General features: G+C 37.7%; 1 protein-coding gene across 17 annotated transcripts in view; it reads right to left on the bottom strand.

The window, feature by feature from the left end:
- Nucleotides 1-5190, bottom strand: part of LOC120780291 (FERM domain-containing protein 8) — a 285052-nt gene extending 279862 nt beyond the window's left edge. For 4 of the 17 annotated variants that reach the window (XM_040112573.1, XM_040112557.1, XM_040112574.1 and 1 more), the window contains exons 1-2: nucleotides 4843-5190; nucleotides 4152-4562 (exon numbers count right to left, since the gene is read on the bottom strand). The gene's annotated coding sequence lies outside the window, so the exon portion shown is untranslated. The other 13 variants (XM_040112558.1, XM_040112559.1, XM_040112560.1 and 10 more) reach the window with 13 other exon arrangements.
- Nucleotides 5191-17710: the final 12520 nt, after the last annotated feature.

The raw sequence follows: 17710 nt of genomic DNA, 5'->3' as shown, positions 1-17710 counted from the left end.
TAAGAAGGTCAAGTTCGAAGATGGGCAAAATCGGCCCACTGCCACGCCCACAAAATGGTGAAAACCGAAAACCTATAAAGTGTCATAACTAAGCCATAAATAAAGATATTAAAGTGAAATTTGGCACAAAGAATCGCATTAGGGAGAGGCATATTTGGACGTAATTTTTTTGGAAAATGGGCGTGGCCCCGCCCCCTACTAAGTTTTTTGTACGTATCTGGGAAACTACTATAGCTATGTCAACCAAACTCTACAGAGTCGTTTTCTTCAGGCATTTCCATATACAGTTCAAAAATGGAAGGAATCGGATAATAACCACGCCCACCTCCTATACAAAGGTTATGTTGAAAATCACTAAAAGTGCGTTAACCGACTAACAACAAACGTCGGAAACACTAAATTTTACGGAAGAAATGGCAGAAGGAAGCTGCACCCAGGCTTTTTTAAAAAATTGAAAATGGGCGTGGCGTCGCCCACTTATGGACCAAAAACCATATCTCAGGAACTACTAATCTAATAAATTTTACAGCAAAATAAAAAATATGTAAATGACGGATAATGAAATCTCGATTATCACTTTATCATGCGAGAGTGTAAAATGTTCGGTGACACCCGAACTTAGCCCTTCATCAGTTTAAATACTAAAGGAGCTGTTCTGCCTTTACCAAATAAAGTTGCTGCAATGCCTGTAATTTTTTGATTGTGTCTCAGCAAGAAATAGCGAAATAAGAAATATTTTACTAATTACACTCAGTGCGTAAAAAACTAAAAATGAATCCTTCTTGCACTACCGAAATTCATCATATAGTAATATACTATTGCGAAAAACAGTCGATAGTACTTCGATGGCGGCGAGAGCTGATGGATTGCCGGCCGAGCTATTTAAATACGGCGGCGAAGAACTGATAAAGAGCATGCATCAGCGTCTTTGTAGAATATGGTCAAGAGCAATCCCGACGATTGGAATTCGGGTGTTCACTACCCAATCCACAAAAAAATAGACCCCACGCTTTGACCCACCTACTGTCAGCAAACTGATTGGACTTTATCAGTGTGGCCTTGAAAAAAATCGATACATACCACCTCTTGATTTTAATATAAATAATTAGGAAAAGCAAAATTAAATAATTAAACTAAGTGAGTCTAAGTATGATAAATAATATAATTAATAAATATTAAATTTAATTATTTTCCATTCTTGAAATAATGCATATTGAATTCTTACGCCACATTTTCATACCATGAACAGAATATAATATATTTGCCACCAAGTTTGTAACACCCAGAAGTAAACAATGGAGACCCCATAAAAGAAACATATATAAATATAGATTTTGACAAAAAAGTACCTGCAAATTTAAGTAAAATGCAAAATATTTAATTATTCATTAATATTTATTTTGTAGAATCCAAAGTAATCTACACCAGAAGTCATCGAAACACTTTTCAAATATGGTGAATACGGTGGTTGATCGATAATATTCATTGCGTTTTGGCTTTCACAATCGTGGATCGATGCGATGGTGCATTAGCATCGTGTAAAATCCATGAAATGTTCTTCGACAATTCCGGCCGTTCACAATCGGGTCTTGATACGATGGTGCCTTGTCATAGTGTAAAATCGGTGATTTGCTCTCCCACAATTCCGACGGTTTTCATGAAATATTCTCATGCAAACACCTCAATATGTACGACCAAATAAAACTTCTTTTTTTTGGCTTTGGCTCGTTGTTTCCTTGCATTGCGATGACTGTTGACTTGTTTGAATGTTAAACTCATAAACCAATGTTTCATCGGCAGTTATAATGCTCTCCATAAATATGGGATCGGGATTCGCGCGAGAACGCGTTTCATACCCAATATATCCATCTACATAAATCATTCAGACTCGAGAGAGATGTCGAGCTCTTCTGCCATCTCTCTAATACTTACCTGACGATTTTCAAGCACTATATCTTTCACTTTTTTAACATTTTTATCAGTTGAGAAGCTCGAGAGTGGTCCAGAACGAGGCGTGTTCCCAACGATCTCTCGACCATCTATGAAGGGTTTCTAACACTCGTAGGTTTCTGGTTTTGATAAAACTGAGTCACCGTAAGCCATTTTCAGCCTTCACAATAATTCCGCACACGAAATTTAACACTCTTCGTTCGATATTTTTATCCATTGTAAAAATTGCAACGCACTACTGAGATTTTCCGACTTTAGCAGCTGCTGTAAACAAACTGGGGTCGAATCTTTACATCCGTGCACGGATCGGCAAACATACGAAAGAAAATTACGTGATACGTCAATCGTATGCAGTGATTGGCATTATGACATACGATAGCAAACGGATCGTAATGTATTTTCAATTCACAATAGTTTTTAAATTCCACATTGCTTTGGATCGTATTTTTTGGTCACAATAGATGTGGAACTGTCAAAACTTTTGCGAAATTTTCAATAAACTATAAAAAGCTAATTAAATATCCAACTTTTTTTATTTGAGCTCAAGTGAAAGTGATGGGGATAAAAAAAAAGTGCGGAGATAGCTAAGAGATCGTAGCAATAGCGTAGGTATAAAAAAACTAATTATGAATCCTTATTAACAAAATTTTCTTTGTAGATTATCGTTGAACAAAGCATTTGAATCTTAAAAAGACGGTCAAGAATTTTAGGATATGGCAAGAGAGAAAGGTATCACCCACAAAAATGGAAGATTTACTAACGTTTGTGAGGCATCACATAAAATCTGCATAAAATTTACAATAAGTTACGACCCTCAAAAGTGCGATTCTTATCACACGCAAGAAGTGGGAACCGGGATGGCGAACGGCTTCACCGCAATCGACCAAACGATAAGAGACCAAATAATGTATACTTTAATAAATTTAATTAAAAAATGTATATGTCCTTTACCTTGTAAATAATTTTATTTTTAATGTCAACTAAAATACAAACATTTTGTTCATATAAATAATTTTTTTTTTAATTTTTAATGAGATATTCCACTCATTGGTTTCTTATTTGTGTTCATTATTACCAAAAATTATAAAAAAACATAAAATTTAAAAAAATTTTCTCACATTTCTTTAAATTTGTCCATTACGATTGGTAATTTGCGTTCGAATGACGATTCGAACGAACGGATACGTTTATATACTCGTTCACGTTTGTCATCATGCCAGATTACGATAGAAGCGTTACGATCACGTATATAAGCGCTACGATCACGTATGTCATAATACGAAATACAGACTTTTACGTGACGAGTGATACGTTCACGGATGTAACGATTCGACCCCTGGTTGACAGATCGCGCTCACATTTGGCATAGTAACTAAGCAACTAAGGACAGTATTTTCAACTTAGCAAAATGCATCTATCATTAACCCTGGTAATTTAATTACAATTTCCGTGTGCTTTTTTGTCACAATGTATATGGTGAGTGATCAGCATGGCGAGCTGAGCTGTCATTCAAATTGAATGATCAGAATCAAGTTCATATAAGGAAAAATTTTTTATTTGACAACCGACCAATCAAATTCAAATGCTTGTTTGGAAAGTTTTTTATTTGGGAAGGATATTCTAGCTAGAAGTGAACTTTTTATCTAGGTTAGCATAAGGTTTTCCAACACCTGAAAGTATTTCCCCTCCTTATTTGCTTTTATATTACAGTATATAGACTCCATGGTTATATAGTATGTCTGATTCGATAATTACGTTAATAAGGTAGGTAATTGGCAATAACAATGAAATGGCTGAACCAGATTAACTGCAGTTGCTTCATGCAGATATGTTAAACTACATACATACGTTCTCATTGGCTCTTCATATTTCATTCGGAGGAGCACATCAATTAAAATTTATACCCACTTAAAGAATTGTTTTATTTACTTGTTCATATTTAGGCAATTTTTAGTTTAAAATAAGAACCATCTTCACTGACCACACCGTATGACACAATTCTAAAATCAAACTAATCAAAACCAAATCAAAACTTGTATTTTTCGTTCGTTTTGTTTATATAATTGTGCTATATACCCATAATATCGTCACATATGTCTGTTATACCATCATCCATAATATATTTCATTACCCTGGATAAATTTAATTAAATCCTTTCATCAATGCATACATATGCATTTGCGTATACTGTAGATATTTACATTTACATATGCAGTTCCACGTATTTGTGTTTAATTTATGAAAGTTTTAATAATGTGTAAATAATCGTATTGCACTCACTCACTTCGGAGCAACACAATTTAATACTCTAGTAAGGAACTGTTTTGTAACTTCAACCTTAACAAAATGGTAATACTATACCGAAGCTATTGATTTTATCTCTTATTCGGTATACCACATTTAACAAATTGAAATATTCACGGACGTTTGTGGAGTGTTACTTTTTATTTAACTAGTTAAATATATAGATTGATGTATTATATTAATGTATCACACGTTTACTTGAAATGTACAAATTAACTATTTAATTATATGGTTACGACGAAATTTTATTTTTCCTTTCTTTAGTCGGAATGTGTTGCTTCACATTTACCCTTAATTTACGTATCTACCTAGAAAGAGACAAATATATGATTAAATTTAGGAATACTAAATTGAGCATTATGACGTAAAGCACCCCAATCTTTAAGCTGAAGATGGTATGTATTATAGAGAGGCCCAGCGTATGAGTTGTAAAAATACAATGAGCTGGCTATGGAAGCCACTTTGGAAAAAGAAATAGTAACAGTAGTGGGATGTGGGTATTGAAAAAAAAAATTGCGCAGAAGTTTATATAGATTTTATATTCATGTTAGTTTTTGGCTTTAATAAAATATGAATATGGAAACATACATATATCAATTTACATAAAGTTCCTTTGCGAATTAATGCTGATAACATTTCAAAATTTTACTATTTTTATTATTTATAGTTGACGCGAACATACGGATATTTTTTTCACACACAAATCATGATTCGAACACATATTACTTTATATCTCTCAATACATTATTGTTGATGTTCAAATCAGGGAATTGACCAATTGTTGTGTTCACAAACTTCCTGGTACCTTTTACGCTGCATTTGTTTCTATATATTGTATACTGAAACACAATATTTTATATTATACTCTCGTAACATATTATAATGCACAGAATATAACAGTTTTGTTCACCTGACAGTTGTTTGTCACACCTAAAACTATAAGCATACACATACTTGTATATACATAATATATATTCATAATGATAGGTATACAATAAATAATTTTACGTAAATTTAATCTTTATTTAATCTTTAAAAATTTTAATAGTTGAAAAATAATTGAAATGTACCAAAATAGACGTGCAAACACGATAGCACATTGTAGCGCCATTGCAGGTCGATTTATTGGCCGCGTGTGTTTATGGGCGAGTATATTTTTTTTGCATTTTTTGGAGTTTTTGACGCGCTAGCTATGTACATATGTATGTAAAAACTAATGATGTCCGATGTCCATTTTTTTGCCGAAATGTAACTATATATTTCAAAACAAAAAATTCAGTTTATATGTCAATGCGAAGATCCGTATTGCCATACCTATGTACATACACATTTGTATGATTATCCTCATTTGTTTGATCTTCCATAACAGCCAAAACGATTTAGTTTGATATTATAATGTATAAAAAGACTCTAATGCTGGTTTTCTTTAAGAAAATAATTGAATAGTTTAAGGAGGTCATCTCATGTGATAATAAATTTTTTAGGATTTTTTTCTGTACGACCAATAAACAGATAGAACTTTAAGTTTATTATCATTTATTATGGTTTATTTCGACAGTATAAACATACATTTTCCGCTTAAACTATTGTGTAGAGCATGAGTTATAGTATTTTGCCTCTAAAAAATGGTCGCTCTTCCTTCACGCTTCCCACTGATTAGATTCTTTGAAACAAAAAACAAAAATTAGACTTTCGGTGAACTTTTCCAATAAAAGTCGAGAAATTTGTTTTTGCTATTAAATTCGAAATTTTTAGGAACTTTTAATTTATAATAGTTCATTCTTTGCGTTTACATTTGCTGTGTGTACTCCTCTAATTTTTTTTTGAGATACGACTTTAAGGAAGGTTCAAGGTACTGCCCGATTTTATCCATTAACTATTATCATTAACGTACCTCACATACAATCACCAATCATATGGAGTAAATTGTTATAAGGGGTCTGGGTCAAGTTTTCGCTCAATTTTATCTACTTTAGACACAAATACATATGTATATTCTATAATTTTCATTGTGATACTCCCTACATAGGGTTGAGCGCTGGGTTTGGGACCCGCCACGTAAAAAGCCCCCCCAATGAAAGATTACCAACTGCCTCGGATGAGAGACCCCCCTTTTGATGACGACCATGGCAAACGAAATAAGGACTACGATATAAGCCGAATAGCCACAATCCGCATCAAAGCGAGGTTCTTCAACATATCGCTGATTTGCGCCCACGCCCCGACGGAAGAGAAGGACGATGTGACCAAAGATGTCTTCTATGAGCGCTTGGAACCCGCTTATGAGAGCCACGATGTCTAAATCGTGCTTGGCGACTTTAACGCCAGGGTGGGCAAAGAAGGTGTCTTTAGCACTACGGTCGGTAAATTCAGCCTCCACGACGAAACATCCCCAAATGGGTTGAGGCTGATTAACTTCGCCGGGGCCCGAAATATGGTTATCTGTAGTACTAGATTCCAGCACAAGAAGAACATCAAGCTACCTGGCTGTCTCCGGATCGAAAAGCCACCAATCGATCATGTTGTGATAGACGGAAGACACGTCTCCAGTGTTCTGGACGTGCGTACGCTCCGAGGTCCTAACATCGACTCGGACCGCTATCTTGTTGCAACCAAGATTTGCACCCGCCTCTGTGCAGCAAAAAACGCACGCCAACAAACATAAGGAAGGTTTGACGTCGAGAAGCTGCAATCACAACAGACAGCCGAACGATTTTCTACTCGGCTTGCACTCCTGCTCTCTGAGAGCACTCGTCAACAACTCGGTATAAGGGAACTGTGGAACGTCATTTCAAATTCCTTATGCACAGCTGCAACCGAAGCCATTGGTTTTCGGAAAGTGCAAAAGAACAGCTGGTACGACGAGGAGTGCCGTGTCGCAGCGGAGAGAAAACAGGCTGCTTACCTAGCAACCTTACGATCGACCACAACACGTTAGGGATGGGATAGATACCGAGAGTTGAAAAGAGAAGCGGGACGCATTTGTAGACAGAAAAAGAAAGAGGCTGAAATGCGTTAGTACGAAGAGCTTGATAAGCTGGCCGACAGGGGTAATGCTCGAAAATTCGACGAAAAAATGCGGCGGCTTACAGAAGGTTTCAAGACCGGAGCATACTCTTGAACCCCCAAAGGTGATCTAGTGACCGATGCCCAGAACATACTTAAATTATGGAGGGAACACTTCTCCAGTGAATGGCAGTGAATGCACAACGCCAGGAGAAGGCGAACCGATGGAGCAGACGTTCCATTACCCGACCATGAAGAAGTTCGAATAGCAATTGCCCGCCTGAAGAACAACAAAGCGGCAGGGGCCGACGGATTGCCGGCCGAGCTATTCAAACACGGCGGCGAAGAACTGATAAGGAGCATGCATCAGCTTCTTTGTAAAATATGGTCGGACGAAAGCATGCCCAACGATTGGAATTTAAGTGTGCTATGCCCAATCCATAAAAAAAGAGGCCCCACAAACTGCGCCAACTACCGTGGGATTAGCCTACTCAACATCGCATATAAGGTTCTATCGAGCGTATTGCCAAATCTTGCAAAAGATCCGTGAAAGGAGGAATCGACACACACCACCTCTTCGTCGATTTCAAAGCTGCTTTCGACAGCACGAAAAGGAGCTCTCTCTTTATGCCGCGATGTCTGAATTTGGTATCCTCGCAAAACTAATACGGCTGTGTAAACTGACGTTGAGTAACACCAAAAGCTCCGTCAGGATCGGGAAGTACCTCTCCGAGCCTTTCGATACCAAACGAGGTTTCAGACAAGGCGACTCCCTATCGTGCGACTTCTTCAACCTGCTCCTGGAGAAAATAGTTCGAGCTGCAGAACTAAACAGAGAAGGTAACATCTTCTATAAGAGTGTACAGCTGCTGGCGTATGCCGCCGATATTGATATCATCGGCCTCAACACCCGCCCGTTAGTTCTGCTTTCTCTAGGCTGGACAAGGAAGCACAGAAAATGGGTCTGGCAGTGAACGAGGGCAAGACGAAATATTTTCCTGTCATCAAACAAACAGTCGTCGCACTCGCGACTTGGCTCTCACGTCACTGTTGACAGTCATAACTTTGAAGTTGTAGATAATTTCGTCTATTTAGACCAGCATTAACACCACCAACAATGTCAGCCTGGAAATCCAACGCAGGATTGCTCTTGCCAACAGGTGCTACTTCGGACTGAGTAGGCAATTGAAAAGTAAAGTCCTCTCTCAACGAACAAAAGCTAAACTCTATAAGTCGCTCATAATCCCCGTCTTGCTGTGTGGTGCAGAGGCTTGGGCGATGACAACAACCGATGAGTCGACGTTACGAGTTTTCGAGATAAAAATTCTGCGAAAGATTTATGGTCCTTTGCGCGTTGGCCACGGCGAATATCGCATTCGATGGAACCATGAGCTGTACGAGATATACGACGACATCGACATAGTTCAGCGAATTAAAAGACAGCGGCTACGCTGGCTTGGTCATGTTGTCCGGATGGATGAAAACACTCCAGCTCTGAAAGTATTCGACGCAGTACCCGCCGGGGGAAGCAGAGGAAGAGGAAGAAGGACCTGACTTCGCTTGGAATATCCAATTGGCGCCACGTAGCGAAAAAAAGAAACGACTGGCGCGCTGTTGTTAACTCGGCTATAATCGCGTAAGCGGGGTCTACGCCAATTAAGAAGAAGAAGAAGAAGATTAGTGTTACTATTATATTTCATAAATAGAATCCGAATCCGGAATGAGCAATTTTTTCGCCTAATTTTTTGTGGTTTAATTTAAATCTCCAAGTCTTCACCGTGACTTTTGTGAGGCAAGCAAAGAAATGGTATTGTTTTTTTGTAGTCCTTATAGGTTATGTTACCATGTATTTTTATGAACATACAAAAACATATATGTATTTTTGTTTCTTTAATGAATTAGTGGATTCGAATAACTACATAATAAGGATGATATATTTTGTTGAATATGTATGTATATATTAACACAAATTTAGTCTTCAGTTTCGGTCAAAGAATATTTTTTTTATCCTATTTTTTTTTTGCAACTGCAATCTTGATAACAGTTCAGTATTTATAGTCTATCCCTGGTCACAACGCAAATTGCGAGCGTATTTTTTCCTTAATCAATACACAGTGGAGCGTAATCGTCATAACTAAGCTATAAATAAAGATATTAGAGTGAAATTTGCCACAAAGGATCGCATTAGGGAGGGGCATATTTGGACGTAATGCTTTTGGAAAAGTGGGCGTGGCCCCGCCCCTTCTTTTGTACATATCTCGGAAACTACTATAGCTATATCAACCACACTCTACAGAGTCGTTTCCTTCAGGCATTTTCCTATACAGTTCAAAAATGGAAGAAATCGGATAATAACCACGCCCACCTCCCATACAAAGGTTATGTTGAAAATCAATTAAAGTGTGTGTACGGAAAAAATGGCAGAAGGAAGCTGCACCCAGGCTTTTTCTAAAAATTGAAAATGGGCTTGGCGTCGCCCACTTATGGACCAAAAACCATATCTCAGGAACTACTAGACCGATTTCAGTGAAATTCGGTATATAATATTTTCTTAACACCCTGATGACACGTACGAAATATCGGTGAAATCGGTTCACAACCACGCCTTCTTCCAATATAACGCTATTTTGAATTCCATCTGATGCCTTCTCTGTATAATATATACATTAGGAACCAATGATGATAGCGGAATAAAACTTTACACAAATACGGTATTTGAAATATATGTAAATCATAATGAAATTTCGATTATCACTTTATCATGCGAGAGTATAAAATGTTCGCTGACACCCGAACTTAGCCCTTCCTTACTTGCTGTTATTTAATTTATTTATTTTATTTTATTTGATTTTATTTATTTATTTGATTTTATTATATTTTATTTGATTTTACTTTATTTATTTATTTAATTTTATTATATTTTATGTGAAAAAATTTATTTTAAAATTTTAGACTTCTTTCAATTCACTTAATTTTTCTGTGTCAATTCAATTTCATTTCGCTTCATTTTTCTGTGTCCTCTCAGCTTGAAATCTTCATTGCAAATGAGCTCATGCTTGGCAAACATGAGTGGAGACGATCAAATTATCGTCCGTCAAATAGAAATATCAAAAATTTTTGATTTTCATCAAACAGTGCTGACAACAGATTGGTGTAGCGTACGCGTAGCCAACGAGAGCCGAAGACACCAACACACTTAAATTGTTTGACGCAATTATTATATAAAGAATCTCGAACTGTCGGGTATACACTGCATATATCGTCCAGTATGTGAGTTATCCCAATGAAAATAAGAGGATGTGTTTTATTCATAAAAGTGTATCTTTGTGCCTAAAATAGATAAATTTGACCGAAAACTTGACTTAGCCCCTACATAACTAATATCAGGATTTTCAAACATCCGGCTGACTTTATTCTATATGATTGGTTTTACATCTTAAAGTATATTCCTGGTTTTGATTATTGCAAGTTGCAAAAGTATAAAATGTTCGGTTGCACCCGAACTTAGCACTTCCTACCTTGTTGCAAATAAAGAAACACACATGTATATATGTATGTGTTTTACTTCAAAAGTTCAAAAATAACCCTTTTATGACAATTTAATTCAAATAAAGCCTGTAAACGATATGAAACACCAACGACTCGTTAAAAAACTGAGCACACATTTGAACTATTTAAGACTGACCGTTTATATGAATGCACTCAATAATATATTTAACAAGTAACAAAGGGCTGCAACTGAGCATTTTATACAATATATGCAATTTGCTAGAATCAAAGTCAGGGAAATACTTGAAGGTGTAAAACGTCAACCAGAGAATCGGAATCTAAGCAATTTTATATATACTAATATACTAGTACTATATATACAACTCATACAATAACCGAGAAGGTCGGCATAAGGTTTGTTAGAAAAACGAAAATCAATACACATAAGTATGTACTAATGGGATTTTAAATAAGAGTAATTCTTTATTTCTGTGAAGGTACATTCGATGCCTATATGTATGGAATCGATGCCTTTTGCATGGGCACGCTTGCAGAAGTCCAGACGCTGAACCCAATTTTCGACGGTTTTAAAGCATAGACCATAGATTTAACGTAGACCCACAGGAAATAGTTGGATCCAATTGACTAGCTCTTTTCGTGAGATGACGTTTCCAATAAATCGATTGTAACATTCGATTGTTGGAACCACATATTGTTCATGTTCATATCCTCCAATTCGGGCCAAAAATATTCAGTTATCATTGAGTGGTAGCGATTCCCATTCACAGTAAATTGCCGGTCTTGATTATCACGTAACTAAATCGTAAATTTTTCAGTATACAATCATGACTCACGGTGTATGTGTGTTTTTGGATCGTATATCTTTCCATGATGAATTGCAAAATCTTACTGAAGAGAAATTTCATACGAGCGGGGAAAAAATGGTATCGCTTGATGTCTCTATAGACCTACTTTTGTAGCGTGCCTCTTGAAAAACCCGTTCTATGTTGGTTCGAATAGTATCGAACCGATCTATCAACTATGTATTATCATGCCATATACTTAAAAAGTTTTCGCCCAATTGTATCTATTTTAGGCAGAAAGATATACCGTTATAAGTAAAGCATGTTCTGTAATTTCCATTGAGATTACTCAAATATTGACCAAGTCAACTGCTAGTTTGAAGAAAGATGGAGGTTGGAATCATGTGTGGAAGTTCACGCAAATGAGGAAAGTTCTCTGTTCGTCATTCACTTGGGAGTGGCCAGAAACTATTATTTTACAGATGAATCAAGCAGCTCACGACTTCCGGTCTCTGACCAAATATCCTCTGGGTGGTGTGGGATTCGTGGTGAGAGAGACTAAGTAGCCGAGTATTGTCATTCCCTCCGGTGGATGAACGTCTAGTCACAATCCGCATCAAAGTGAAATTCTTCAACATATCGCTGATTTGCGCCCACGCCCCGAGGAAGAGAAGGACGATGTGACCAAAAATGCTTTCTATAAGCGCTTGGAACGCACCTATGAGAGCTGCCCCCACCACGATGTCAAAATCGTGCTTAGCGACTTTAACGCCAGGATGGGCAAAGAAGGTATCTTTGGTACAACAGTCAGTAAATTCAGTATCCACGAGGAAACTTCTCCAACTGGGTTAAGGCTGATCGACTTCGTCGGGGTCAAAATTATAGTCGTTTGTAGTACTAGATTCCAGCATAGGAAAATTCACCAAATACCACGCTGCCTCCGGATCGAAAGCCATCATCCAGATCGATCAAGTTGTGATAGATGGACGGCACGTCTCCAGCCAAGATTCGCACCCACCTCTGTGCAGCAAAAAACGCACGTCAACAAACACAAGGAAGGTTCGACGTCGAGAAGCTGTAATCACAACAGACAGCAGAATTATTTTCGACTCGGCTTGCATTCCTGCTCTCTGAGAGCATTCGTCAACAGCTCGGTAGAAGAAAATACAAAAGAACAGCTGGTACGATGAGGAGTCTCATATCGCAGCGGATAGAAAACATACTGCTTACCTCGCAACGTAACAATCGACCACAACTAGTAAGTGATGGGATAGATACCGAGAGTTGAAGAGGGAAGCGAGATGCATTTGCAGACAAGAAAAGAGAGAGGATGAAAGGCGTGAGTACGAAAAGCTTGACAAGCTAGCCGACGGGGATAATGTTCGAAAATTCTACGAAAAGATGTGGCGGCTACCAGAAGGTTTCAGTACCGAAGCACACTATGGTAGATCCTCCAGAGGTTATCTAGTGACTAATACCCATAATATACTAAAATTATGGAGGAAATAGTTCTCCAGCCTGCTGAATGGTGGCGAAAGTATAACAATAGGAGGAGGCGAACCCGATTTACCAATCGATGACGATGGAGCAAACGTTCCATTGCCCGACCATGAAGAATTCGATTAGCAATTACCCATCTGAAGAACAACAAAGCGGCGTAGACGGATGGATTGCTGGACGAGATATTCAAACACGGCGTCGAAGTTCTGTTAAGGAGCATGTATCAGCTTCTTTGTAAACTAAGGCGGCATGAAAGCATGCTCAACGATTGGAAATTAAATGTGCTCCACAAAAAGGTAGACCCCACAATCTGCGCCAACCACCGTTGGATAAATTTCCTAATCATCGCATATAAGGCTCTATCGAGAGTATTGTGTGAAACTAAAGCCCACCGGCAACAAATTGATTGAACCTTATCAGTTTGGCTTTAGGCCTGGAAAATCAACATATTCACCATGCGTCAAACCTTAGAAAAGACCCGTTAAAAGAGAATTGACACGCACCACCTCTTCGTCGATTTCAAAGCTGAATTTGACATCACGAAAAGCAGCTGCCTTTATGCCGCGATGTCTGAATTTGGTATCCCCGCAAAACTAATACGGTTGTGTAAACCCACGTTGAGCAACACCAAAAGCTCCGTCAGTACCAAACGAGGTTTCAGACAAAGCGACTACCTATAGTGCGACTCCTTCAACCTGCTGCTGGAGAAAATAATTGGAGCTTCAAACTTAATCGAGCAGGTACAATCTTTTATAAGAGTGAACAGCTGCTGGCGTATGCCGATGATATTGATATTATCGGCCTCAACACCCGCGCCGTTAGTTCTGTTTTCCCCAAACTGGATAAGGAAGCGAAGCTAAGCTCTCAAGTCAATGTTGACAGTCATAACTTCGAAGTTGTTGATAATTTCGTCTATCTTGGAACCAGTGTAAACACGACCAACAATGTCAAACTGGAAATCCGACGTATGATAACTCTTGCCAACAGGTGCTACTTCGGACTGAGTAGGCAATTGAGAAGTAAAGTCCTCTCCCGTCAAACAAAAGCCAAACTCTATAAGTCACTCATAATTCCCGTCCTGATATATGGTGCAGAGGATGGCACGATGACAACAACTGCTGCGTCGACGTTGTGAGTTTTCGCGAGAAAAGTTCTGCGAGAGCTCCAGCTCTGAAAGTATTCGACGCAATACCCGCTGAGGAAGAGGAAGATTTCCAATCCGTTGAAGGAACCATGTGGAGAAGGACCTGGTGTCGATTGGAATTTCCACTTGGCACCACCTTTCAAAAAGAAGAAACTAAAATTGGAAATTGAAAGAATCAGCTGGAATTTAAAATTATGTTATATGGGAAGTAGGCGTGGGTGTAGTCCGATTTCACACTATAATATAAGAATATGAAAACAATGCTACATACTAAATTTAGTGGAAATCAGTTTGTCTTTTCCGAGATATCCGATTTCACCAAAAAGTTGGGGGTGCCACTCGCATCGTTTAATTTTCACGGAGGGAAAAGTAATGGAAAAAAGAGCAACTGAAACAGTAAAGAACGCGAGGCACGTCTTCAGTTAAAACATAACGGTATATGTATATAAGAAATTAATTACAGAAACGGAAGGAGTTCGTAAATAAATGATTCAACAAAAGCGTGACTGAGTCAGAGAACATAAAACATAGAGAAGGTGCGATTGGACGGCTAACAGAGCTTATAAGATTTTGGAACGGAATTCATCATTCTCGCTGCTATTTAGCAGAATTGAGCACGTGCAGTGGTAGAAATGTATGTAAAACGACTGAATTCATGCGAGAATGAATAAAGAGAAATGCTTTGAAGAAAAATATGCAAAGTCACACAAAGAATGTAAAGAAGCATTCTCTGAGACACATATGCGTGATCTTGTATCATATGAACCATTTTTTTCAGAAAAATTTTAAAAATTTTAGTTTTTTACAAAATCGTAAAAAGTTAGATAAAAAATAATTAATTTTATTTTTTAATTTTTCAATCATTTCAAAAAACTTATATTTATTTCGTCTATTACAAAGCGAAGATGTGTCAAATGAACTTCTTCATGAAATATGCATATTCGCATTATTTCGTTATCATTTCCATATTTGCACCAATAGAATTTCTATGGCATATACATATGTATGTACATATATTATTTCTTTGGCACATTTGTCTGTATGTTTATGAAAGCAAATGCGAGTCATATACATACATATGTACATTCATAATAACAAGTGTCGCACGCTTCTTTCGTATCTCCGTTGTCACGGTCAACCAATGGCCGAAACTTGCGTTTTGTCAAAGAGTCAAGTACTGAACAAATTGAGCACGACAGACTGCAAGCGACATCTCTCAAATATTAAAATACACACGTTCTTATGGACACAGTTATGTAGTTGTGCGGCTGGCTCAATAACTGTGTCCCTAATAACGTGTGTCTTCTAATATTCGTTTGCAGTCTGTCGCGCTCAATGTGTTCAGCACTTCAATGTGTCGAAACACTGACGCGACGACAAAGCGCCACAACATTATGTTGTTGGTAGAAAATCCGAGCTGTGCCGAAAGAAACTAACAAACGATCGCTGATTGTTGCCGCTTCCCTTGCTGCTCGAACAGCGTCGCCAACAAGCTAGCGTAAATATGTATGTTTTTGTATGAGCTTGCATACATATCGACGCAGATTTTTGCGAGTCACGGAAAAATATTTTAGACAAATATTATAAATCGACAACGGCTATGTTGCCACTTTTGTCACTTCTTTCTGTGAAGAAGCATCAGAAAGTTGTTCAATTTATGATTTTTAGCTTTTGCCATCGTCGCGAAAAGACGCTTGTTGGCGAAGGAATGCTCGGGGAGATGTTACGGCGTCTGTTTTTATGAATGAAGCGAGGTCGCTTGTGGAATTTGCGCCTGCGTTTATGAATGAAATTGTTCTCGCTGTAAAATTTACTACATTTGAGCTTCGCCAATTCGGCTGCCGTATTGGCTTGCCATGCTTATGCTTTTTAGGCAATTGTTGTTTTTGTAGAACAATGCTTCAATTTTTTGTTGGTGACATATTCACATGTGTACGCATATGTATGTTTGTATGCTTCTGCCTTATTTTTTGCAATGTTTGTTTGCAATGTGTACAAATATATGTACATATAAGTATATATGAATGTATGAACATGCAGCTCAATGCGCGCACATGTAATGTGTGTATTGATAAGTGATAAAATCATGGTTTGAATTTCTGAATGCGCACATGCGTATACATGCAATCATATAATATAGATAATAAGATTAATATGATAGACGATATATTTATGTATATATGCATTGTTGTGATAAATTCAATTTCTATTACTAAGAAACATAATACAAAAATATTTATTAGTATAGTATATTATGTAAAAATCAAATTAAATTATTAAATATACAAGTCTTAATTGACTTATTGATTCATACAAAATTATACTCATATCATAATTATTACATGCCAATATGTAAATGCCGACGGCAAAACGCAAAAGCATACATATTTGCATACATTGCAAAAGCAAAAATTGAAGCATGGAAATATCACAATGCTGTCTTTGGGAGTATCATAAGGAGCATGCATTCATATGTACATATATTTATGTCTCTTCATATTCTTGAGTATATGAGAGAGCTGTATTTGTACACATTTTTCGCTGTTAAAAATGGAATATCAAAGAACTTATTTTTCTTCAATATTCCTTGATTGCGCATACATGCTATGGCATCATAAGCCGTACGTACATATATTATTTCTCTTCATATTCTCTGTTTGAGTATGTGGAGAACTGTTAAAAATGTTAACATTTCACATCGTGAATTCTGAGGTTGTGAGGTGAATTCCGTTCCAAAATCCTATAAAATGTTCGCTGTCGAACCTGCACCTTCTCTATGTTTTATGTTCTCTGACTGAGTATCCTCATTGCCAGCCACTAAGGATCAAAAGGCTGAGTCACGAAAAGTCGATTTAACGTCAGATGAGTACTAAATTTCGTTTAATCGGTTGGTCAGCTCCCGAGATATATGATTTCACCAAAAAATGGGCCGTGCCACGCCCTACGTCGAATTTTCACACGGGCTCTCATAAAGGTTTCTCACACCATCTCCGAGGTAAAATTTAATGTATCTGGCATAATTTGTTGTTAATTTATTGCCCTGTTAGTTCGACAAAATCCTGTTAGCTGTATGCTCTGAGCGGGTGTTGACTGGACAATGGATATCGCTGCATTTAATGTCATGATCTCAAGCTGGCTTCTGGCGGAGTCATAACATTGCAGGCAGGCGGCTCCAAGCGCAGGCTGACGTATCTCCCAATTATTCCCTTATGTTATATCCATCCTCAGAGCTAATTGAATGGGTAATACAACGACCATTGCTAATGAGGTGACTGGCGATAGATATAAAACGCTAGGAGTAGAGACCCCCGATTCCAAAAGTCGCAATGGAGGAAGATAAGGAAACGAAGCGGACCGGGTTATCGGTCTAAACGTCGGTAGAGGCGAGGCCAGGCACACTTCGCCCCTTGTAATTGGCGTAATGTCTCATTCCCAACGTATCATATTCGCAAAGATGTGCTCGTTGGAAAGAGGCAGCGTTCAACGGAGACAGAAATTAAAGCGCTTTCAAAAG

This window comes from Bactrocera tryoni, unplaced genomic scaffold (assembly GCF_016617805.1).
Source record: "Bactrocera tryoni isolate S06 unplaced genomic scaffold, CSIRO_BtryS06_freeze2 scaffold_25, whole genome shotgun sequence".
Lineage (NCBI taxonomy): Eukaryota > Metazoa > Arthropoda > Insecta > Diptera > Tephritidae > Bactrocera > Bactrocera tryoni.
The sequence above is the reverse complement of the archived record's forward strand: the minus strand, read 5'-3'. Positions and strand labels throughout refer to the sequence as shown.